This window comes from Heterodontus francisci, chromosome 16 (assembly GCF_036365525.1).
Source record: "Heterodontus francisci isolate sHetFra1 chromosome 16, sHetFra1.hap1, whole genome shotgun sequence".
Classification (NCBI taxonomy): Eukaryota; Metazoa; Chordata; class Chondrichthyes; order Heterodontiformes; family Heterodontidae; genus Heterodontus; species Heterodontus francisci.
In genome coordinates this window covers 85267009-85291555 of record NC_090386.1, presented here as the reverse complement: position 1 = coordinate 85291555, position 24547 = coordinate 85267009, and the positions used below count along the sequence as shown (strand labels likewise).

The 24547-nt window shown below is 45.1% G+C and overlaps 1 long non-coding RNA gene across 1 annotated transcript in view; it reads right to left on the bottom strand.

Moving 5' to 3' along the window:
* Nucleotides 1–362: 362 nt before the first annotated feature.
* LOC137378267 (uncharacterized) overlaps nt 363–24547 on the bottom strand; it is a 65743-nt gene continuing 41558 nt past the window's right edge. Inside the window, exon 3 of the long non-coding RNA XR_010976586.1 lies at nt 363–1227. This is a non-coding gene — a long non-coding RNA (uncharacterized lncRNA). The remainder of the gene's footprint in view (nt 1228–24547) is intronic.

The window sequence follows — 24547 nt, the reverse complement described above, 5'->3', positions numbered from 1 at the left end:
AAAAAACTCAACTTTGCAAGCACCTCAAAGCTTTTTTTCAATGGGCATTCCTGAACCGTCGGGACAATGACTCACCCGATCGCAGTGATTGATTTGCAGCCTGTCACTCAGCGCTCTGTCTTGTACAGCTTGGGGTAAGTATTTTCTTCTTTTCAGTAATTTCTTTTTAACATTCTCTCTTTTAGCTGTAGGCAGTTTTAAAGCTGTTTTCCCTGTAGTCTTTAATCTTAGATTTTGTCTTCTTACCACAGCTGCCACCATATAATGAGGAGCTGCCACCATATAATGAATTCTTTTTATGTTGTTATGATGTAACATTAATGAGATGCATGGAGTCAGTTGGTTGAAGATCTCCAACAGGTTTATTAAACAGTTAACAGTATATACAATGCAGAGCTAACTATTTACAGAACCTGCCTCGAGGTGTTACAGTAGCAGAGTGCCTCAGGCTTGTAGTCATACGACTGCAACCTGGCACATAGCTCACTAGCATACTAAGATCTTAAAGGGACATCACTCTTAAAGGCAATCACACAAGAGATTCCGTTCATTCAGCATGACGAGGATTACCCACTGATACTGTACGGACTAATTGTTTATTCCATGGCATACAGAGTTCTTGCTCATTCAGCAGGGTAAAGGTTAAAACACTCTGCCCGTCTTTTTTTTGTGAATTTATTTCTGATTATTCAGCATAGCAGAGGTTAATGAAACCTGAAATTGTAAAATTGATTTGGGGGCCGGAAATCTAATGTCAGGAAGAAACTTTGAATAAAAAAATGGTCTCTGTGGCAGAACAAAACACAGAAGCTCTCTGCCAACTGCATCAGTGAGATCTGACTGCTGCTTGATTTTGGGCGATGAACTTGTTTCTCTTTGTACTTCTTTCATTTGCCGAGTTAGCATTTGCTAAACTGAATGGCTGTCGCTTGCTTCAATAGCATTTCCACATTTCAGCAAGAGCTTTATTCACTTCCAAATTCAACACTTCATAATAACGCTTCCTTCCCAGTTGTTAAAGTTTAACAGCTAGTTATTGAAGTGCGAGCCAAGGCCTTAAAGCCTGATCATGGTCTAGAGGGACTCTCCGCACAGCGCAGTATCATCCATGGGTGATTTTTCTTCTGTTCTGTCTCCAGTGACATGGAGTACAGTGCTGTAAGCTGATGAATGGTCCTTGTATCCTGATCAGAGAGGCTTGCTAACAGTTTTACTGTGTCTCCATCCCTGTAGTAAAGATTAATTAGACAAGCAGATAAGATCGATTAGTCTTTAGCTGTGACCTTTGCCCTTCAGGGTATGCATTGGGCTAATAGCTAAAATGGGGATTATAGCTGGTAATAATGTCTGAGTGCAAGCTGTAAAGTGGAGCACATTCACCGCTACTTAGTGAGAATTGATTTAACTGTTCTATGAAACATTTCTAGGAAAAAACTCATGATTGCAGTTCTGGCGTTTTCATTGACTAATTGTCTTCAATTCACACAGCCAAAAAACAAGTATTTCAATGAATGAATCCATTAGGTATCTTAATCATTACCATGCCATGCTCTAAACTTTGTTTTATTGAGTATTATTATAGTTAATATCCCAGAATTTTCCCTAGTGCCTTTCTACCTTTTTTTGGGGCTTGGGGTAGAAAGGGGAGATTGTGTTGGAACAAGGCTGAAAGTTTTAGTATTTGCATTGCACGTCTGCTGCATGTAGCACTCTCTCCTAAACAAGTGTCATCACCTGGAACTCTGACCTTTGGACTAGTAAGTTCAAATGCAGTTAGGTATCGATTGTCTAACAAGTGTTCCATACTTATTAAGTCTGAGGAAGGCCTTGTCCCCTTTGCATGAGGGTACAAATTCTCCAAGTTTTTCTGTCCAGAATCAACATCCATTATGCCAACCTCATGAGACATTATTCTTGCTTCTGCCTGAACCTGCAAGAAGCAGGAGGACAAGTGGGGCATTTGTGTTACCAATGATGGGAAGATTCACAAGAAAATGTGGATATGTGGTGTTTATGGTAAGAAGGAAAGACTTGCATTTTATAACACCTTTCGTGACCTTAGAACATCCCAAAGAGCTTTACAGCCAACTAAATACTTTTAAAGTGCAGTCACTGTTGCAATGTAGGAAACACAGCAGCTAATTTGAGCACAGCAAGGTCCCACGAACAGCAATGTGATAATGACCAGATAATTTTTTATTTTTAGTGATGTTGGGTAAGAGATAAATATTGGCCAGTGCTTCCCTGTTCTTCTATGAAAGAGTGCCATGGGATCTTTTGCACCCACCTGAGAGAGCAGACTATGTTTAACATCTCATCCAAAAGACGGCACCTCCAACAGTGCAGCGCTCCCTCAGTACTGCCCTGGAGTGTCAGCCTTGTTTCTGTGCTCCAGTCTCTAGAGCGCAAATTAACCTACAACTTTCTAACGAGAGGCAACAGTGCTAACAACTGAGCCACAGCTGATACAGCTGACACCAATACTGATGCTGTGCAATGATACCATCACTTCATGTATTACAAACCTGAAAGTATTAGTCGTCGGTCAACACAGGTAACAAAATAAATGGGTTGGGGTTGAGGGAACTAAAATTTGCCTGGGGCAGTAGTGAGAATAAAAGGTCATTGGCAAATTTGTAGTCTGTTTTACACTATTCGTTTTCTACTGATTGTCTTGCGTTACTGTCCATGATGCATTTCATCCTACAAAATGGTGGGTCCCTTAATCGGGAAACACCACATAACGTAAATCAACAAAAAAGAATCAATCATTTCTCACTCAACCAGCATCACTAAAACAAATGGAACATAGGAATACAGGAACAGGAGCAGGCTACTGAGCCCCTCGAGCCTGTTCTGCCATTCAATGAGATCATGGCTGATCTGTGATCTAACTCCATTGCCATGGAGCCCGATATCCCTTAATACCTTTGATTAACAAAAATTTATCAATCTCAGAATTAATATTCGCAATTGATTTCGCATCAATTGCCATTAGCTGGAGAGACTTCCAAATTTCTACCACCCTTTGGGCTGGATTTTGTTTTCCCGCCGCTTGGAGTGGCAGTGGGCGCAAAAAATGGCAGCCAGCAGTGCTACCGCGCACCGCCATGCCGTCGCAACCTTGAGCCCGGTGGATCATTATAATAAGCAGGGTGGCCACCCTCCCAATCATGTGGTGGTGGCGGCCTCGGCAATGCTGTGAACGGAGTCAACTTTCCATGCGCAGGTGCTGACTCCATTTTTAAAGGGCTGCCAGCCTTGCTCAGAGAATGCCGAGTTGCCTTCGACCACCGCCCCCACTCCACTGAAAATAAATGCTTGCCCCCCCCAATACACTAAAATTGCAGAGTTCACCCCTTCTCCCCCCAACTACACTAAAAATGCAGAGTTCACCCCTTCGCCCCCCCCCCCCCAACTGCACTAAGTGCAGAGTTGACCTCTTCCCTCCTGCCCCCCCCCCCCACCCGCCACTAAACTAAAATGTAGTGTTCACACCCCGAACCCCCCCCCCCGCACCCCCCCCGCCCCACTACACTTCAAATGATGAGATCCTCTCTTCCCCACCTCAGTGGTGCCAGCTTTCCCTGGACGGGAATGTCAAGGGACGTGAGTGCGGCCCATCGCGCAGAAGATCCGGAATTGCAGGTAAGATCACTGTGGATTAGATTTTAATTCATGCAAACACCTCATTTAAATATTTCAACTCAGGTCTCATTGCAGAGCAGCGGAGGGCCTGCTAAGGAGCCTCCCGGCTGCCGGGAAGATTGGGCCCGGCAATCCCGGCGCCAGGTTCCATGGTGGGCTGTTGCCACTCCGATCTTTGGGCAACCCCCGACATGGAGCCCAACATTGGAAGCTAAATAAAATTCAGTCCTTTGTGTGTAAAAGGGCTTCCTGAGGCCATGAAAGGCACTATATAAATGCAGCAATATGGCATTATAGAGCAGTACTTAGCACAGTATAACACTGTGTGCTAATGTCTGACACTGTGTTTTCATGGTTGGAATCCTTCCATCTATGAAAGATGATGGACACACAGCAAACAATCCATTTAGGTGGGGTGTCTTCTCTTGGCGCACCTTTGCTGATGGCTGTGAAAGCCAATCCTTGACAGGCAGGTTCTGCCACAAGTGCCGCACGTCAAGCTGCCAAGTGACGCTGTGAGTTGTTGTTTTTGACATTGGAACCTGTTTCCATGTTGCTGTAGAAATTGGTCATAGTGGTACTGCACACCAGTCCACAGGATGTGTTGCCATATCCCTCTTTCACCAGCTAATGACTCCCAGGTGTGATAGACAACATTTAGAGCCTTCATGTCACGCTTGCAAGCATCCTTGAAGCAGATCTTTGGGCGCTCACCGATTCTCTGGCCCCAGCTATCACACCATACAGAAGGTCCTCGGGTATGGGACTGTCTTCCATCGTGTGGACATGTTTGATCCACTGAAGCCGCCTCTGTTTGATTAGTGCCAACACACTTTGGAGTTTTGCCTATCTAAGGATTTGTGATGTTATCCATAATGTGCCGCAAACAGCGAAGATGGAAAATATTGAGCTTCTTTTCCTGCTAGCTGTAAGTCTATATAGCTGTGAAACACGGGTGACAGAACTGGCTTGGTCATAGAAGACAGAGGGTAGCAGTGGAAGGGTGCTTTTCTGAATGGAGGGATGTGACTAGTGGTGTTCCGCAGGGATCAGTGCTGGGACCTTTGCTGTTTGTAGTATATATAAATGATTTGGAGGAAAATGTAGCTGGTCTGATTAGTAAGTTTACGGACGACACAAAGGTTGGTGGAGTTGCAGACAGTGATGAGGATTGTCAGAGGATACAGCAGGATATAGATCGGTTGGAGATGGGCGGAGAAATGGCAGATGGAGTTTGATCTGGGCAAATGTGAGGTAATGCATTTTGGAAGGTCGAATGCAGGTGGGAAGTATACAGTAAATGGCAGAACCCTTAGGAGTATTGACAGGCAGAGAGATCTGGGCGTACAGGTCCACAGGTCACTGAAAGTGGCAACGCAGGTGGATAAGGTAGTCAAGAAGGCATATGGCATGCTTGCCTTCATTGGTCGGGGCATAGAGTATAAAAATTGGCAAGTCATGCTGCAGCTGTACAGAACTTTAGTTAGGCCACACTTAGAATATTGCGTGCAATTCTGGTCGCCACACTACCAGAAGGACGTGGAGGCTTTGGAGAGGGTACAGAAGAGGTTTACCAGGATGTTGCCTGGTCTGGAAGGCATTAGCTATGAGGAGAGGTTGGATAAACTCGGATTGTTTTCACTGGAACGACGGAGGTGGAGGGGCGACATGATAGAGGTTTACAAAGTTATGAGCGGCATGGACAGAGTGGATAGTCAGAAGCTTTTTCCCAGGGTGGAAGAGTCAGTTACTAGGGGACATAGGTTTAAGGTGCGAGGGGCAAAGTTTAGAGGGGATGTGCGAGGCAAGTTCTTTACACAGAGGGTGGTGCGTGCCTGGAACTTGTTGCCGGTGGAGGTGGTGGAAGCAGATACGATAGAGACGTTTAAGAGGTATCTTGACAAATACATGAATAGGATCGGAATAGAGGAATACGGTCCCCGGAAGTGCAGAAGGTTTTAGTTTAGGCAGGCATCAAGATCGGCGCAGGCTTGGAGGGCCGAATGGACTGTTCCTGTGCTGTACTGTTCTTTGTTCTTTGACTTACAGACACGGGGCAAGACTTTAAGAGGCCGCCGCCAATCTCGGCGGCAAGGTCAGAAAATGGCGGCCTGCCTACACGGGCCGCATGCCAAAGCGAGATCGGGGCAGCTTATTTAAATAGGTCCACCCCACCACCCCCAATCTCGTGGAGGGAGTGGGCTGTCTGCCCCGGTAATGGCGTCAGCTGCCAGTGCGCAAACGCTGGCACCATTTTTAAAGGGCAGCCAGCCCTGCTGCTGAATTTAAATTTTTAAAGACACACCCCCAAAATGAAATAAATAAATTTCTAATGCCCCTTTCCCACACCCCCCCAATAACAATTGCATTAACTATTTGCCCTTACCCCCCCAAAACACTTACCTTTAACCAAAACTGACCTTTACCCCCTCAAATTGCACAAAGTTTACAATTCAACCCTTCCCACCATGCTCCATACCCATTATGTTTAGTTGACTCCAACCCCCCACCCCCGCACTGAAAATCCTACCTCCTCCCCCCTCCGCACCAGTGTGGTGCTGCCTTTCCCCGAATAGGGATTTGAAGGCACGGGACTGCCGGCTGTCAAGCCGAAGATCGCGGCGGGCCCTCAAGATCGCAGGTAAGTGTATGTTAGTTCATTCATTTTATTGATTTGAATATTTTAATTGTGGTCCCGTTGCCCAGCATCCGGGGGGGCGGGGGGTGGCCGTCACGGATCCTCGACACCGCTGGAAGAATCAGGCCGGGCCCTCACGGCATCGAGGTCCATGGTGGGCCTCATTTTCAGGCCCCTCTAGCCATGGAACCCAATGCCTAGGGAAGAACAAGATCCAGCCCACTGTGTTTTAATGATATGACAAAGTTGCCATCATAACAAAGGTTCTTCTTCTTTCCCCTTTCCCTCACCTCAATCATGTCACTGGCAACTTGTATGAAGCAGTGTTATAGGCGTGGATGCTCAGTGATGATCATTCCAGGCATTCTAATGAGGAATGAATCAACGAAGAGACACCCACGTCTTCCTTTGACATATTAGCGAGCAGCCAGTGTGACAATATAATGAGGCAGGAACAGGAAATTCATTCTTCTGATGGTGTGTCAGAGATTGCAACTGGCACTGGCAAACGTGAGGTGACTACCTACAAAAAAAAGATTTCACCTTAAATAAAAAAAGGCCAGGTGATTGTATAAATCAAATCAAATTGGTATAACCGATTAGCTGCTGTATAAAGTGGCTGAGCACTCAGCTCTGTTTATATCCAGGGGCCAACTAACTCTCCAGTGAAATCTCTGCTGCCTTAATGAAGATGTCAGACTGCAGCAGGAGACAGTGAGAAAGAGTGAGAGGCAGATCTGTCAGTCCCCTACCGTCTTCTCCGGCACAGAGAAAGAGAAGGGAGGGCGCGAAATAACAGTCTGTCAACAGACAGCTGAACAAATACATTTTAACTAAGGGTAGGTTCAACAAGGGGAACAAAATGTTACGCAGTAACTGGGGCACAGAAACCGGAGTAGGATCCAAACTTGGACACATAAGGAAGGCCTGCTTGGGTAATGGTATCATTTAAAAAGCTTACTTTGCTTTCACACATTATCAAAAGCTGTCCTAGAATTTTCAACATTATTGTTGAGGGTTTGATTCAATAAAAATCAATCTCCAGTTTTTCAAATCCTCCATTAGGGCAAAGCTCTACTTGGATTTTTACATGTACTTTGTTTTCAAAATAGGACTTTCATCCATGATTGTAAAATACTGATTGTGAGATAGCAATGTTGATTATCACCATTTGCATTTCCAGTTGGAAAAGCAAAGCGCTTTAAGTACTTTTAAGTGTAATGACTTTTTAATGGAGGAATTTGGGCACGACAAAATTCCAGAAACACCAATGTGATACCGACCAGACATTGTTTTGGTGATGTTGCTGGAGAGATAAAAATTGGCCAAGACACTGGATAGAACTCCTCAGCTCATCTGTGAAATGATGCCATGAATTTTTTATATTCATCTGAGGGGGCAGATGGGGCTTCGCTTCAATGAAGACCTGTAGAAGGTTGGAGATGAGTGATTCCTACAGCGACTGACTCCTATAGTTAGCTTTAAGCTGTGGCTCAGTGGTATCCCTCTCATCTCCAAGTTAAACCAGACATCTGAGCACATAATCTACGCTGACACTTCAGTGCAGCACTGAGGAAGTGCTGCAGAGCCGGAGGTTCCACCTTTTGGACAATATATTAAAATGAGGCTCCATCTGCCCTCTCAAGTGGATGTAAAAGATCCGAAATACTATTTCAAAGAAAATCAGGGGAGTTGTCCCTGGTGTTCTGGCCAATATTTCTCCTTCAACCAACACGACTAAAACAGATTATTTTGTCACTATCACTTTGCTGTTTGTGCGATTTTGCTGTGTAAAAATTAGCTGCTGTTTTTCTACATGCCAACACTGACTACACTTCAAAAATACTTTTTTGTTTATTCATTCATGGGATGTGGGCATCGCTGGCTAAGCCAGCATTTATTGCACATCCCTAATTGCCTTGAGAAGGTGATAGTGAGCTGCCTTCTTGAACCTCAGCAGTCCATGTGGGATAAGTACTCCCAGAATGCTGTTAGGAAGGGAGTTCTGGGATTTTGACCCAGTGACAGTGAAGGAACGGCGATTTAGTTCCAAGTCAGGATGGTGTGTGGCTTGGAGGGAAACTTGCAGGTGATGGTGTTCCCATGCATCTGCTGCCCTTGTCCTTCCAGGTGGTAGAGGTCACGGGTTTGGAAGGTGCTGTTTAAAGAGTCTTGGTGCATTGCTGCAGTGCACCTTGCGCCTTGTAGATGGTACACACTGCTGCCACTGCGTGTCGGTGGTGGAGGCAGTGACTGTTTGTAGATGGGGTGCCAATCAAGTGGGTTGCTTTGTCCTGGATGGTGTCGAGCTTCTTGAGTGTTGTTGGAGCTTCACCCAACCAGGCAAGTGGACAATATTCCATCACACTCCTGACTTGGGCCTTGTAGATGGTGGACAGGCTTTGGGGTGTCAGGTCGTGAGTTACTCACCGCAAGATTCCTCTCCTCTGACCTGCTCCTGTGGCCATGGTACTTATATGGCTACTCCAGTTCAGTTTCTGGTCAATGGTAACTCCCCAGAATGTTGATAGTGGGGGATTCAGCCATGGTAATGCCATTGAATGTCAAGGGGAGATGGTTAGATTCTCTCTTGTTGGAGATGGTCATTGCCTGGCACTTGTATGGCGTGAATGTTACTTGCCACTTATCATTCCTTTGTGCTAGGTATGACTGCAACCAGCGGAGAGTTTTCCCCTGATTCCCATTGACTCCAATTTTGCTAGTGCTCCTTGATGCCATACTCGGTCAAATGCTGCTTTGATGTCAAGTGCAGTCACTCTCGCCTCACCTCTTGCGTTCAGCTCTTTTGTCCATATTTGAACCAAGTCTGTAATGAGGTCAGGAGCTGAGTATGACTGAGTAGGGCATCAAGGAACCCAAGCAGAACTGGAGTCAATGGGAATCAGGGGGAAAACTCTCTGCTGTTTGGAGTCCTACCTAGCACAATGCCCATAACGATTCGTGACTCCTCAGATACTGAAGCAGTCCATGTTCAGATGCTGCAAGACCTGGGCAACATCCAGTCTTGTGCTGATAAGTGGCAAGTAACATTCGCACAACACAAGTGCCAGGCAATGACCATCTCAGACAAGAGAGAATCTAATCATCTGCCCTTGATGTTCAATAGTATTACCATCACTGAATCCCCCCACTATCAACATCCTGGGGGATCACCATAGACCAGAAACTGCACTGGACCAGCCACATAAATGCTGCGGCTACAAGAGCAGGTCAGACACTGGGTATTCTATGTCAAGTAACTCACCTGCTGACTCCCTAAGGCCTGTCCACCATCTACAAGGCACAAGTCAGGAGTGTGATGGAATACTCTTCACTTGCCTGGATAAGTGCAGCTTCAACAACACTCAAGAAGCTCAACACCTTCCAGGACAAAGCAGCCCACTTGATTGGCACCCCATCCGCCACCTTCAATATTCACTCCCTCCATCTCCGATGCACAGTGGCAGCAGTGTGTACCATATACAAGGTGCACTACAGCAACTCACCAAGGCCCCTTCGACAGCACCTTCCAAACCCTCAGATACTGAAGCAGTCCATGTCCAGATGCAGCAAGACCTGGGCACCTTCTACCACCTAGAAGAACAAGAGCAGCAGATGCATGGGAACACCACCACCTGCACGTTCCCCTCCAAGTCACACACCATCCTGATTTGGAACTATATCGCCGTTCCTTCACTGTCACTGGGTTAAAATCCTGGAACCCATTCCCTACAACACTGTTGGTGTACCTACACCCCAAGCACTGCTGCAGTTCAAGAAGGCAGGTCAGCACAACCTTCTCAAGGGCATTTAGGGATGGGCAATAAATGCTGGCATATCCAGCGATGCACCGAACGAATAAAAAAAAGACCGGTCATCTGGCTAACTGGCTGACTGCTGTTGGAACAGTCATATGTGTGACTGATGGATAAAGTGAAAATGTCAAAGGTCACTGAGATTCCAACCTGCACTCCCATTGAGGCAAGATATGAATATATAATTCCTGTGCGAATTAGCCTTTCCACTTAAATCTATTAGTGTTTTATATTTTACCAGTTTCCAAATGTAAAAATTAAAAGATGTAAAAGCACATGAAATATTCCTTGGCAATATCACTATCAAGGAGGCTATTATCCAGCCCAGTCAGACAGTTTACTAGTGAACAGTAAGTGGACTAGAATAGAACAAGAATGAAAAATGTGGTGAGCTTCTGTATTCGTTAAATATTAAGTGTTTTCTCTGCAGGAGGTGTCAAGGAAAGTATAGTGTAATAAATGCCATCAAAGCTGAAAACAAGCAGCTCTGTGGTGATCAATGAATGAACAATTTATCTTAAAGAGGAAATTAAACCTACCACTAAATCACTAAACGTTTCCAAATAATGTAGCATTTAATACAGATTGACGGGAGTACCTGCTATAGGTGAATGTTTAGCTAAGTAATCGAACATTAATTGAGAACTGTACTACTGATGTCAACTGAAATTTTGATGGTCCATTAATCAAAAATAATTATAGTGCTTCTCATCTGCTTCTTGTTTTAAATCTGCTCCCTTGCAGTATACCCATTTCCAATGTGAAGGGTGTTCAAGATAAACCAGAAGTTTTGTAATCTGATCAATTGGGGTTGATATGATACTTTAGCACAAGAACAATGGTGCTATACCAATGAGACATTGCTTTTGAATTTATGTTAAATTATTAACCAAAGGTATGGTTTTATATTGTTCACAGCATGCAGAATTTTCTACCAATGCTACTCGGCACGGCTTTAAATCAATGGCATAAAAGCAAAATACTGCGGATGCTGGAAATCTGAAATAAAAACAAGAAATGCTAGAACCACTCAGCAGGTCTGGCAGCATCTGTGAAAAGAGAAGCAGAGTTAACGTTTCGGGTCAGTTCCGAAGAAGGGTCACTGACCCGAAACGTTAACTCTGCTTCTCTTTTCACAGATGCTGCCAGACCTGCTGAGTTGTTCCAGCATTTCTTGTTTTTATTTAAATCAATGGCAGTGGGCATTACCTTATACAGCAACAAGAACACTAACTTGTATTTATACAGCACCTTTCACGTAATGAAACATCCCAAGGTGCATCACAGGAGCGTTATAAAGCAAAATTCGACACTGAGCTACATAAGGTGATATTGGGGCAGATGACCAAGACCTTAGTCAAAGAGATAGGTTTTAAGGAGCATCTTAAAGGAAGAGAGAGAAGTAGATAGGCAGAGAGGTTTAGGGAGAGAATTCCAGAGCCTCGGGCCTCAGCAGCTGAAGGCATGGCCACCAATGGTGGAGCTGTGGAGACAGTATCAGGTATTTGAGTGCCACAGCCTAGAGATATAGAACTAGATTTTCAAATTGGGGTCGGGAAGCTGACGCCCAGATAATTTCTGGGTCCCCATCCTGCATGGCCACTGCGTTGCTGTAAATGCCCTAATTGGGCTGGAGGTGAGTGTAGCCTGGAGGCAGGACCTGCCTGCAGAGCACGAGTGGCAAAGGCAGACGGCAGCAATGATGGGGCTGCCTTGTACAAGAGAGCAGGCAGCTCCTTGGAGGGCCAGCAATCTTACCGAGCACAAAAGTGGCCAACCAGCCAAATGGAAGGTACAGCGCATGATCCAGTGCTAGATCCCCCAGTTCCCCAAATTTTTCAACATCAATAAAAAAAACTTTAACCTCTACCTGTTGTGAACCCAAAAGCTGTGCACCAGCGTGCACCAGACAGTTTGGGTTCGGTGAACTCAGCTTTGAAAATTGACTTCTCGTCCTCCCCGGCTCGTTAACAAGCTCCTCAAGGAGCTTAATGAGCCATTAATTGGAGGTGAGTGGATTCCCCGTTCTTCCCCTCCCGCCCTCCCTTCTGGAGGTGGCAGGATCCAGTGTGATTTTCAAATTGAACCTGCACCCTTCCCCACCCAAATGACAACTGAAAATCCCGGCCATAGTCTGTAGTATAATGCTGAGTTCTGGTGACTGTCCATCTCCTTGGCATGCCCTATTAAATCAAGTACCACTTTAACCATGAAATAATATAGCTGTTATACCCTATCATTAATTTTAAATTGGCCTGCTAATTCACACAGAGCTCTGCAATCTGCAAATAGATAGCTTGTAATTTCTTCCTTTAATCCTTTCCAACTTAGCGAATTGAGTGTTTTTTTGTATTTGTAAGAACCTCTTTTTACCTCCATCCATTCTTCCTTTTCTTGTTCTGTTTAATTCCTGTGAAGGCTTTAATTACAGTCAAGTTTCTGGGGATTCTATTTGGTTCCCACCAGCCAGGAAAATTGTCCCTACTGTGCTGCAGTCAAGACTCATTCCAGCCTCCTCCTTCAACATTCTTTTCCAACACCTCAAAACTGTGAATCTCCATCTCTCCCTCAGCCTTTCCATCCCATCTGGTTCACTAATGACCTTTAGGGAAGGAAATCGGCCACCCTTACTGGGTCTGGCCCACATGTGACTCCAGACCCACAACAATGTCGTTGGCTCTTAACTGCCCTCAGAAGTGGCCTAGCAAGCCACTCAGTTGTCAAGGGCAATTAGGGATGGGTGACAAATGCTGGCCTGGCCAGCGACGCCCACATCCCAAGAAAGAATTAAAAAAAAATCCTCTCAGAACCTGCAGGCTTTAAAAATCTATCTTGGTATCTTGGCATCACCTAACCACTGTTTCCTGTCTTAGGCCGTCCTGTTCTACCGCCTTGGACTTTCATCGTGGTTTTTCTTCAACAGAAAAGGATAAAATCCCTCAAGTAATAAGGTAAGAGTCTGACAAAAAGTCATCGACCTGAAATGTTATGCAGAATCTAATCAGCCGTGCAGAGGTGGGAGAATTTTTGGAGCGGCCCCCCCACCCCCACAATGAGTTCCGCGTGATCTCGCCAGAGGCAGGGTGAGACCAGCATCAATTCCCCACACCGCAGTGGTGGGTAGCTAATGAGTAGCTTTCCCCCTCCACAATGATGGCCTAGCAGCTGTGGCCACACTTATTTTAACCCTTATTTTTAGACGTCAGAGGGTACCTCCATCTTGAGGTGACCCTGCAGTGCCCCACCTTCATCAGAGGATGGTGAACTTTTGGAATTCACTACCTCAGAGGGCTGTGGAAGCTCAAACATTGAGCATGTTCAAGACAGAAATCGATATATATCTGGATACTAATGTCATCAAGGGATTTATTTTTATTTAGAGATACAGCACTGAAACAGGCCCTTCGGCCCACCGAGTCTGTGCTGACCAACAACCACCCATTTGTACTAACCCTACAGTAATCCCATATTCCCTACCTACACTAGGGGCAATTTACAATGGCCAATTTACCTATCACTTGCAAGTCTTTGGCTGTGGGAGGAAACCGGAGCACCCGGCGAAAACCCACGTGGTCACAGGGAGAACAGGGGATAGCGGGGGAAAGCAGTATTGAGGTAGATAATCAGCCATGATCTAATTGAATGACGGAGCAGGCTCAATGAGATGAATGGCCTACTCCTTCTCCTATGTTCTTATCAGCAGCGCCCACTCTCATAGTAGGGCTGCCAGCTGCCCAGTGCCTCGGGTGCTCTGACTGGACTTCCTGCCTGTACAACCAGCCCGCTGTCCTGAATTGGATGGGGCTTCTGGAGGCAGACTCTTAATTGGCTGCCTCCTGTAAGATTGCGAAGGTGGGCGGACCTCAAAAACTATCAGGATCGGGACCTGGAAGTGATCCCAACCACTGAAAAACTAAGGTGGTAAGATTCCATCCGTTAACTCTGCTTCGCTCTCCACAGATGCTGCCAGATGCTGAGTATTTCCAGAATTTTCTGTTTGAATAACATGTGGCCATTGCCCTATTATATACCGTGTGCATTCCTCCCTTGCACAAGTACAAAGTGACAGCTTCAGTATCAGAATGTACCAGAAGCCACACTTAAAAACATTATTGTCCTGTAGTGGGGGAAAAATATATAAAATACCAATTTTAGCATAAAAGGTCAGATTAGCACCGGTTTTACACCATTGTGAAAGTACAGATATAACTGAATTAGTGGGTTAGGTCAGGGGTTATCAACTGGGGGTTCCGCAGCCCTTTAGGGATCTGTGTGAAGTTTTCAAAGGGTCCACTAAATCAACATCTTTCAAGAATAAAATCTTTTTAAAAATCCCATTCTGTGTACCAGGTCAACAAAAATAAAAAGCAAGACAGATCACTGCTGATGCCAATGGTGTCTGTTTATTACTAAGAACAAGACCTTGTAATTGGCAATTTTGTTTTTACCCACCTCCAAAAAATTTTGTGCACCGATGCAAATTTGGGCTGATGTGGTGCTGCTGCCACTGATGTTGGAGAAGAGAAAACCCCTGCCCCATTCTCCCTCCTCCATCTGTTAGTGATAGTCGGCAGTGGGTTTGTTTCCCGGCAGGCAGTATGACTGGTGCTCTCCTGCCACTATGTTTAAGTCTGGTAAACGGAGCAACACGTTATTAGATCTGGATTAAAAAACAGAGGGTGCTGGAAATACTCAGCAGGTCTGACAGCATCTGTGGAGAGAGAAAGAGAGTTAATGTTTCAGGCCAAAGACCTTTCATCAGTGGATCTAGATGTCCATTTTGTGGGGTAAATGGGCCAAGAATTAATCAAAGAGTCTCACTGCATATTCGGTTGGATTCATCTTTCCCTCTTTATCCGTCTGACTGCTGCTTGTTTTATTACCGAGGCTGCAGGAGTGCACTGTCTCCCTCTAGTCCCAGTACTCCACTGGTCACAACATACAATAAAAAATATTTTAACCTGTTATGAATATGGCCAATTCTATACTTTTATCTATCCATTTCAGAATACAAATCCACCAATCAGGTTTCCTTAATAAACAACAAAATTATTAATTTATTATAAAACAGAATGTATTGAATAAGGACACAAAGCTTATTAACATGCAGGTTGAAATATGAAAGTACAAATATATTTCCTTCTAAATAACGACACACACACACATGCCGGTTAAAGAAAAAATAAAGAAGCTTCCGCTGCAGAGATCAACTTTGCAAAAAACAAAAAAAAAACTTTGGCCAATACTTGTTAATTCTTGAAGAAAAAGGATAAGATATGGAATGTTCCAGATGGCCCTTTGATCTGGCATCCATGTACACTTAGATGGCTGTAACTGGGATCTTTCTGGAATAGTTCTGTTCAGGCGATTCTGAGGAGTAGTCTTGCAGGCTTTTCGGGAGAGTCATGACATCCGTGGTTTCAGCTATCACACTGGATTCGCAGAAGGTTGTTCAAAACAGGTGGAAAAGGATCAGTTGGGTGATTTCTCTCTTAGAAGGCTTACACCACAACTGAAGTCCAAACATTATCCAACAATGAAACCAAAACTCCTGAGCCATAAACCCTGACATGTGACTTCTCTAAGTCCAAACAGTTCCATAATCTATAAGGCTCTGGCTGCTTATTTAAATTAAGACATGTGACTTCCAGTAAGTGTTTGTTTTTAAACAAAGTCCCAAGTGCCCTTCCAGCGACCCTTTTAAAAAAAGTCCCGCATCTCCTCAGGTATTTTCCACACTCTTTTAAACACAAGTCCTCAAAAAATATTACTAATGGAAACACCTTCGTGACACTTGTCAATGATAGCTATTTACAGAGCTGAACACAGCATGGGTGGCTGATCAAACTGCCCGCTGCTGCCAGGGGCTTGCTGTCCCAGGCCCGAGTCCTATGGGCATCACTCATGGGAGGTGGGAGCAGCCCTAACAGTTGATCTTTTTTAAAATTGGGAAGTGAGCCTGGAGCTTAGGTGCACATCGATACATGGTGATCCATCTGATTTTCTATTGTGGGATCTTGGTATGTGAAAATTTTCTGCTGTTTTTTACCACAAACCAGAGCCACTCAAAAAAAAATTGCGTTACAAGGGGTCCGTCGAATTTTTATAACTCAGGAGCGGAGCTTCAGTAACCAGTAACACTTGGGTTAGAGTACTATCACCTTAATATTGCAGTTGATAATCCACCCCTGACAGAGAGGCTAAAGTTCTCCTTAAAGGGTAGAGGTTAAAGGATGTTAGATACTGTTATGTCATCTGCGTTCCAATCCAACCTCCAGAGAGAATGACGGTTTCCTTACTGATGTGACCCAGCGACAGATTTGGCTAGAATATTTCGAGGATCTGGGCTCCAATCCAATCCAGTCAGAAGAGGGTGCTCAAGAAATCTATACATAAATGAGTCAATTAGGACTCAGATATGAAAATGTGGCCTCTGCTGTTGCAAACTGAGCAGCTGATTCTTTTTGTCCAGATTATGCTAACGGGTTTATCGTATACAAAGTTAACAACTTTTTGAAGTATTGCCCTTACAGGCTATGAGGGGCAAATAAAGCAGAAAATTTAAAAAATCTCTAAATAGTTGGTGAGATTGCCTTCTGAAACTGAATTACATCAAGGCAGATGTAAATAAATATAAACGAATACAGAATTCCTTCAGTTGGAGATGTGGGAAGCTTAGAATGTAATGCATTCAGTTTAAAGCAGACAGGAACACAGCATTTAATAGAAGCAATCCCACACAGAGGAATTCAGGACACCGTGTGGGCAGTAGGAGAACAATACTGAGATTCATCATCCTTGACTCAATGATAAAATTGGGTTGCGGTTGCCTTTTCAATCCATTTCACATGTTTTAGACAGAAGGCACATAGTTCCATGCGATTTGCTGGAGACAGACAGTCATGTTAACCTTTTTGTGCCCAGTCAAGTGATGGACATCCTTTGAACTGGAGTGCCCCAGTGGTGGCTGAAGTGGAGTTGGCTGATTAGAGCATGGTATCTGTATTGAGATAATTGTCTTCTTTCATAAAAATCATAAAATTGCAGGAATACTTAGTTATTAAAAATATTTTGCAACAAATTTTCCTTCTGCAGTTCGTAGAGGAGCTCAAACAATAATGACCTGAACCTGTACTAAGAATGACTTCCTGCCTGATCTCAAGTTTGTTGTCATGTGTTTAACTGTTTAAGTGGCAAAATCTTAAAATCATATTGGACTTTTGTTGATTACCTTTGAGAAAAGATTAGCCTTGAGCAGTGTTGTCAAAGGTTTGGTAGGTGCAGCTGATTTCTAAGTGCCAGTGTTTCATAGGGTTTGGCCGTTGATCCTCATTTCCATCCAATCATAATTTATGATATGGCAAAGTTTCTTGCAGATGCCAGTGCGTTGCATGGAGTTTCATGACTGAAGCTAATCTCTTGAGTGCATTGTATTAAGATTGAAGTACTTAAACATAATATTGTGCAAGAATGTGAAGGTCCTGTGATTGCCCTCTGAACATGAAGTGAAGTACACGAGGAACTTGTAAAAAAATTCAACGATGAAGTTGATGCAAATGATTAGGTGTGAATCCAATAAGTGGCTTCATAAGCTTTATATAACAGTCAATAAAACTAAATTCCACAAAATAGAAACCACACCTTAGTGTTGGTTTGTTCTGCGATGGTGCAAAGTTTACAAAGGCAAATCCAATGGAAAATTTAGGATTCAAAATTACATAGTTATTTGGAGAGTATACTGAAACCCAAAGCAATTCCAACACACGTAAAGATTGACACTTGTAGTCCTTTATGTGTATACTCGCTTGGCCAATTGATGGCACTCTTGCCTTTGAGTCGGCAGGTTGTATATTTCAGGCCCATAACCATGAGTTTCAGTGCATAATGAGGCCTATAATCTAGTGAGGTGCTGAGGGGATGCTGCATTGTAAGAGATATTGCAATGTCAAAGGTGGTGTCCTTCAGATGAGATATTAAACCGAGACCTGTCTGCCTGTTGTGATGAATGTTGAAGATCTCATACCACTATTTCACAACAGGTTAAGCGGTCATTCATCTAATTGCTGTCTGTTGAATCTTGCTGTGTGAAATCTGGCTGCTTTGTTTTCTTTCACATGATTAATTGACTATAAAATGCTTTGGGGCATCCTGAGGATGTGAAAGGTTCTTTATAAATGCAAGTTCTCTCTTCTTTCCAAGAAAAGCAGAGTTCACCTGGTGTTGTGGCCACCATTCCTTTCTTAACTAATATCACAGGCAAAAAAGCAGAGTAACTGATTTACAGATCATTGGTCTCATGGCTGTTAGTGGGATGCTGGGGATGAAGAATGGCTGCTGGGTTTGCATAACAGAAGCTATTTCACTCTAAAATGTCATTCATTATACATGAAATGATTTGAGATGTTCCTGAGAGACATGGTAAGGTGCTAAGCCAATGTAAGTCTCCCTTCTTCCCTTTGAGTATTTCAAAAGTGAGAATCACAATCCAACTAATCAATGCACAGTTTCAAAGATGCTACTGTTATTGAAAACAAACCTCTTTCACGGCTGGGTTTCTCACTCATTAGGCTGGATTTTACAGGGTCTCTGACGCCGGGAATGAAGATAACAATGGAGCAGGCCCCATACCGATCTTGGCAGCAGCAGCAAGGCCTTGTGGTAGCCACCCTGCCGCTTGGCGACGGGACTACGATTTCCATATTTAAATTAATTCAACTACCTGAATTCGTGAAGGTTCTGTTGTCTCCTTATTTGCCGCACCAATCTTCACTCGGGCGGTCGGCAATGCCATGCCTTAGAATCCCCGTTCAAGGAGGGGTCAGGAGCGACTCCTGTGGGGAGGGGGCAGGAGTTACTTTTCTCAGTGCGGGAGGGTGGGAGCGGGGTCAAACTCCTCAGATTGGTTGGGGGATGGTGGGAAGCGGTTGGGGGTTAAAGCTTAAGAACTTTGGGGGGGTGGAAGGTCACTTCGTCAAGATAAGTATTTTGGGGGGTGAGCAGGCAATGAATGTAATGTAAGACTATTGGGGGTGTGTGACAGGGGATGGGAAAGATTTTTCATTAACTTTTATTAATGTGTAATGTAATGTTGCTTTAAAAATTTAAATGCTCAGTTAGGGCTCTAAGCCCTATAAAAATAGTGCGTCAGGGGTGGGGGTGGCCATGGCAGTCAGGCACAGAGTGCCCGAGTGAGGGCCACCCCCACCTCCCAACCCACCCCCGGGACCCAAGACACACACTTCCTCCCCCTAAACGACCACTCTAGCCTCACCAGGGCACGGCCGATCTCACTGGTGAGGCATGCCCAACTTACCTTCACTCCTGGCTCCATGGCGTTGGCTGGGCTGCAGTCCCAGCGGGGGCCACCGCTCCCGGTGACACTGCTGGGACTAAGAGCTGCCGGCTTGCTGATTGGCCAGCAGCTCAATGAGGCGGGACTTCTTCCATCAAGCGTGTGGAAGTCCCGCCTCAGGACAATTAAAGCCCGGGGACCTGTAAAATGCGGGACGGATCCCTGGGCTAGGCGGAAGCGACTTTTAGGTCGGTGGTGAATTCCTATCCGCTTAAGGTAAAATCCAGCCCAAAGTCCATTTTTCATAACTCTTTAGAGTTAGTCCATGGTGTGCGTGACATCTGCAAGGAGTCCTGGGGTCTCCCCAACTTTGGTCTGTCTCTTCCACTATGCGCTGGCATTGGCTGCTGAAGCCTTTGGCTGAGACAATGGCAAAGACAGTTCCCTTGTGTCCCCAGTGTCCTAAGGCTCCCACCTACCTGTCCTGACATCAGTCCTGTTGGGAGGCAGTGCTCGATTATTTAAATGAGGCCCTGAAGTTAAAATACTCCGGGCCTTTTGTTGAGAACACCATGAGAGCTTTCCTCTCATTTGCCCCTTCCCCCAGACAAATATCAAGGCCATGGATTTGTAAGTGAACAATTCTAGTTACTCTGCAGATCACTCCATTTACAGGTGTCCGTCGGTTCTGCATGGCCTTTAGTTAACATGAATCATTTTATATTGGATCTGTTGCATTGCAAACCAATTTTTAATATGATTTCGTTTTTTGAAGTACATTTGATTTTATCTGAATTGAACCACGTTTACAATAAATTGATCTGTGTCAGTCTGTGACCTGGATTTGTGCACTTAATCAAATTGAGATTGATCTCAATTGGTTTAGGTAGACAGTAGTTTGATCATGGCTTCTGCTGGCTCCATTCAAAAACCATTAAGAGTTTTTCCCGCAAACCAATATTATTCATATATTTTGCAATGTCCGTGAGTTTAAATCAACAGCCTCCTCTCCTCATATTTCTCCCTCATTGTCTTTGCTAAATATGCTATTAAATACTATTTGCAAATGCTACTCATAAAATTAATGAATTTTTTTCAGTGTATTATGTTATGGATAGACCTGGGTTCATGCACACAGTGGCTGTGAAATTTAGCTCCTTAGCATGTGTTTTTCAGTGTTATGGCTGTTGTTTTGCCTCTAAAATGGTGTCCATGGCTTGCGCACACACTTGTGGTGCTAGTCGTGCCAAACGCTATTTCAATGAAGCCATTAGCATGTGCGCAGGGAGCATCCGCCAGAAGTGTGCAGAGTAGGCAGGTTGTAACACCAATCAGCATTTAATGCTGATTTGAAGCATGGGTCGACATTTTGCAGCTCAACGTTTCAGTTAACACCAACTCTTAAACATCCACGGCTGAACACATGTTCAGCAGCTGGAACGAAACCCCACTAGCGTTATTTAAAGAAAACATCAATTATTTTCAGGTTAGTTACTGAATAATTGCTACTGGCTTTTGTTGAGTTAGTGGAATTGTTTAGTGGTTTCCAGAATTGTTTAAAGTTGTTGAAGTCTACAGGGAGTGGTGTGGCATGGGCTGAAGGACTTTGTCCTGACTTCAATGATTCTGCACAAGCCACTTGCTCTCAGACATGGGTGCAGTAATTTGCATTCTCCCTGGCCTACAGCATGAGAGGGAAACTAAGCAGAGGTGACATATGGTAGGATAAGCTGCTGGAAGAGGGAGGAAGAAGAGGGGCAGAAGGGCTCTCAGCCCAGGGTGCTCAGGGAGCAATTTTCCTACTTGAACCTCAGTGAGGAACAGTGTGTCAGATGTCTCCATTTCACTAAGGAGGTCCTCATTGAAATCTGCCATCTGTTGTAGCCAAAACTACAACCTCAGAGCAGGGTGAGGGCTGTGGTTGTGAAGGCGACTGTGCACATGAACCTTTATGTGCATGGCTGCTTCCAGGCTGGAGCAGGCAAAAAGGTATAGATAGTATAGATGGTGCAACGGAGGTAAGAGACATGTACAAGAGCCCAGATCTGGAGGAACAAAGCAGTCAGACAGGGTGGAATAGCGGACGAGATCACATGGATTGGGTGGGGAAAGGATATCAATGCCTTTGCAGTTGAGGATGAAGATTTTGAAATCATTCTATTGAAGCGATAGGAAGCCAATGTAGGAAGACAAGGATCGGAGTGAAAGACAAGTGGGACTCAATGCAGGACAGAATGTAAGCAGTGGAATAATGGGTGTTGGAATTTATGGAGGGCCAGCAAGGAAGGAATTAGAGAAGTCAGGTTGGGAGGTGACAAATGTGTAGACAGGAGTATCTGTTTGCAGTGGGAGTGGGGTAGGGATGAAGACTGGCAATATATTGGTGAAGGACTGTAGGGTTTAAAGATTTTTCTGAGTTAATGCAGAGGAATTTCAGACAAACACTCTAAGACTGGAATTTAACAAGGAGGCCGTGGCCCTGCCCACTGGCTGGGAAGTCGGGAGAGAGCCAACCTCTGCTGGCCCGGTCCTCTAAGGCAGTATGACCCATCTCCAAGAGCTGCTGGCCAATCAGAAGGCAATTCAGTCTCAGGAGCTCCACTGGGAGCAATGGCCACTGCTGGGACTGCAGCAGGCCCTGGACCATCAGCCATTGAGGAGGCCCTGGAGTGCAGGTAAGTGGGGTTGGTGCTTGCCAGGGCCAATCAGCCAGGCTCAGGTGAAGAGAAGGGGGGGGAAGAGTTGATTGCGAGGGCAGGGGCCTCTTCCAGCCGGGGTGGCCCATGCTGCTTGGGGGTGGCCATCTGTGGGGCACAGAGTGTCCGATCAGGAGGGACCACTCCTCAGCCGGCAGGGAGGCTGCTGGGTTTCACTGGGCAGGAAGAGGCCCTTAACTGACCATTAATTAGCCACTTAAGGGTCTCAATTGGCCTAAGGGGTGGCGGGCAGCCCAACATCTCTCCCGCCGCTGGTAGGTAGGTGATGAGCATAGCACCACCCCACCTCCCAGTCGATTGTACGCCCTCACCCTGCCTCGCAGCCAGCTCACAGGAGGGGGAATAAAATTCTTGGCTGTGTTTGTGAGTATCCCAAGGAGCCACTTCAAGGCACAGATACCTTTGCTGCCTTCTAATGACTATTCAACCACCCAACTTCTAGTTATCAGGAGATGGGAACAGTTATAGACCTCTCAAACTGCAGAACTTACACAGTTGTGATAAGTTGGGAATTATTTTCAACCATGGGCTTGGAGCTGCCTGCAATGGGGACACAAATCAAATACGCTACCGAAACGATTGCAGAATTTTGGATGTGACTTATGCACATAAGTACAAAGCGCCCAAATCTCCTTGATCTTTTACAATTGTCAATCAAAGAACAAAGAACAAAGAAAATTACAGCACAGGAACAGGCCCTTCGGCCCTCCAAGCCTGCGTCAATCCAGATCCTCTATCTAAACATGTCGCCTATTTTCTAAGGGTCTGTATCTCTTTGCTTCCTGCCCATTCATGTATCTGTCTAGATACATCTTAAAAGACGCTATCGTGCCCGCGTCTACCATCTCCGCTGGCAACGCGTTCCAGGCACCCACCACCCTCTGCGTAAAGAACTTTCCACGCATATCCCCCCTAAACTTTTCCCCTCTCACTTTGAACTCGTGACCCCTAGTAATTGAATCCCCCACTCTGGGAAAAAGCTTCTTGCTATCCACCCTGTCGAGACCTCTCATGATTTTGTACACCTCAATCAGGTCCCCCCTCAACCTCCGTCTTTCTAATGAAAATAATCCTAATCTACTCAACCTCTCTTCATAGCTAGCGCCCTCCATACCAGGCAACATCCTGGTGAACCTCCTCTGCACCCTCTCCAAAGCATCTACATCCTTTTGGTAATGTGGCGACCAGAACTGCACGCAGTATTCCAAATGTGGCCGAACCAAAGTCTTATACAACTGTAACATGACCTGCCAACCCTTGTACTCAATACCCCGTCCGATGAAGGAAAGCATGCCGTATGCCTTCTTGACCACTCTATTGACCTGCGTTGCCACCTTCAGGGAACAATGGACCTGAACACCCAAATCTCTCTGTACATCAATTTTCCCCAGGACTTTTCCATTTACTGTATAATTCACTCTTGAATTGGATCTTCCAAAATGCATCACCTCGCATTTGCCCTGATTGAACTCCATCTGCCATTTCTCTGCCCAACTCTCCAATCTATCTATATTCTGCTGTATTCTCTGACAGTCCCCTTCACTATCTGCTACTCCACCAATCTTAGTGTCGTCTGCAAACTTGCTAATCAGACCATCTATACTTTCCTCCAAATCATTTATGTATATCACAAACAACAGTGGTCCCAGCACGGATCCCTGTGGAACACCACTGGTCACACGTCTCCATTTTGAGAAACTCCCTTCCACTGCTACTCTCTGTCTCCTGTCGCCCAGCCAGTTCTTTATCCACCTAGATAGTACACCCTGGACCCCATGCGACTTCACTTTCTCCATCAGCCTACCATGGGGAACCTTATCAAACGCCTCACTGAAGTCCATGTATATGACATCTACAGCCCTTCCCTCATCAATCAACTTTGTCACTTCCTCAAAGAATTCTATTAAGTTGGTAAGACATGACCTTCCCTGCACAAAACCATGTTGCCTATCACTGATAAGCCCATTTTCTTCCAAATGGGAATAGATCCTATCCCTCAGTATCTTCTCCAGCAGCTTCCCTACCACTGACGTCAGGCTCACCGGTCTATAATTACCTGGATTTTCCCTGCTACCCTTCTTAAACAAGGGGACACCATTAGCAATTCTCCAGTCCTCCGGGACCTCACCCGTGTTTAAGGATGCTGCAAAGATATCTGTTAAGGCCCCAGCTATTTCCTCTCTCGCTTCCCACAGAAACCTGGGATAGATCCCATCCGGACCTGGGGTCTTGTCCGCCTTAATGCCTTTTAGAATATCCAACACTTCCTCCCTCCTTATGCCGACTTGACCTAGAGTAATCAAACATCTGTCCCTAACCTCAACATCCGTCATGTCCCTCTCCTCGGTGAATACCGATGCAAAGTACTCGTTTAGAATCTCACCCATTTTCTCTGACTCCACGCATAACTTTCCTCCTTTGTCCTTGAGTGGGCCAA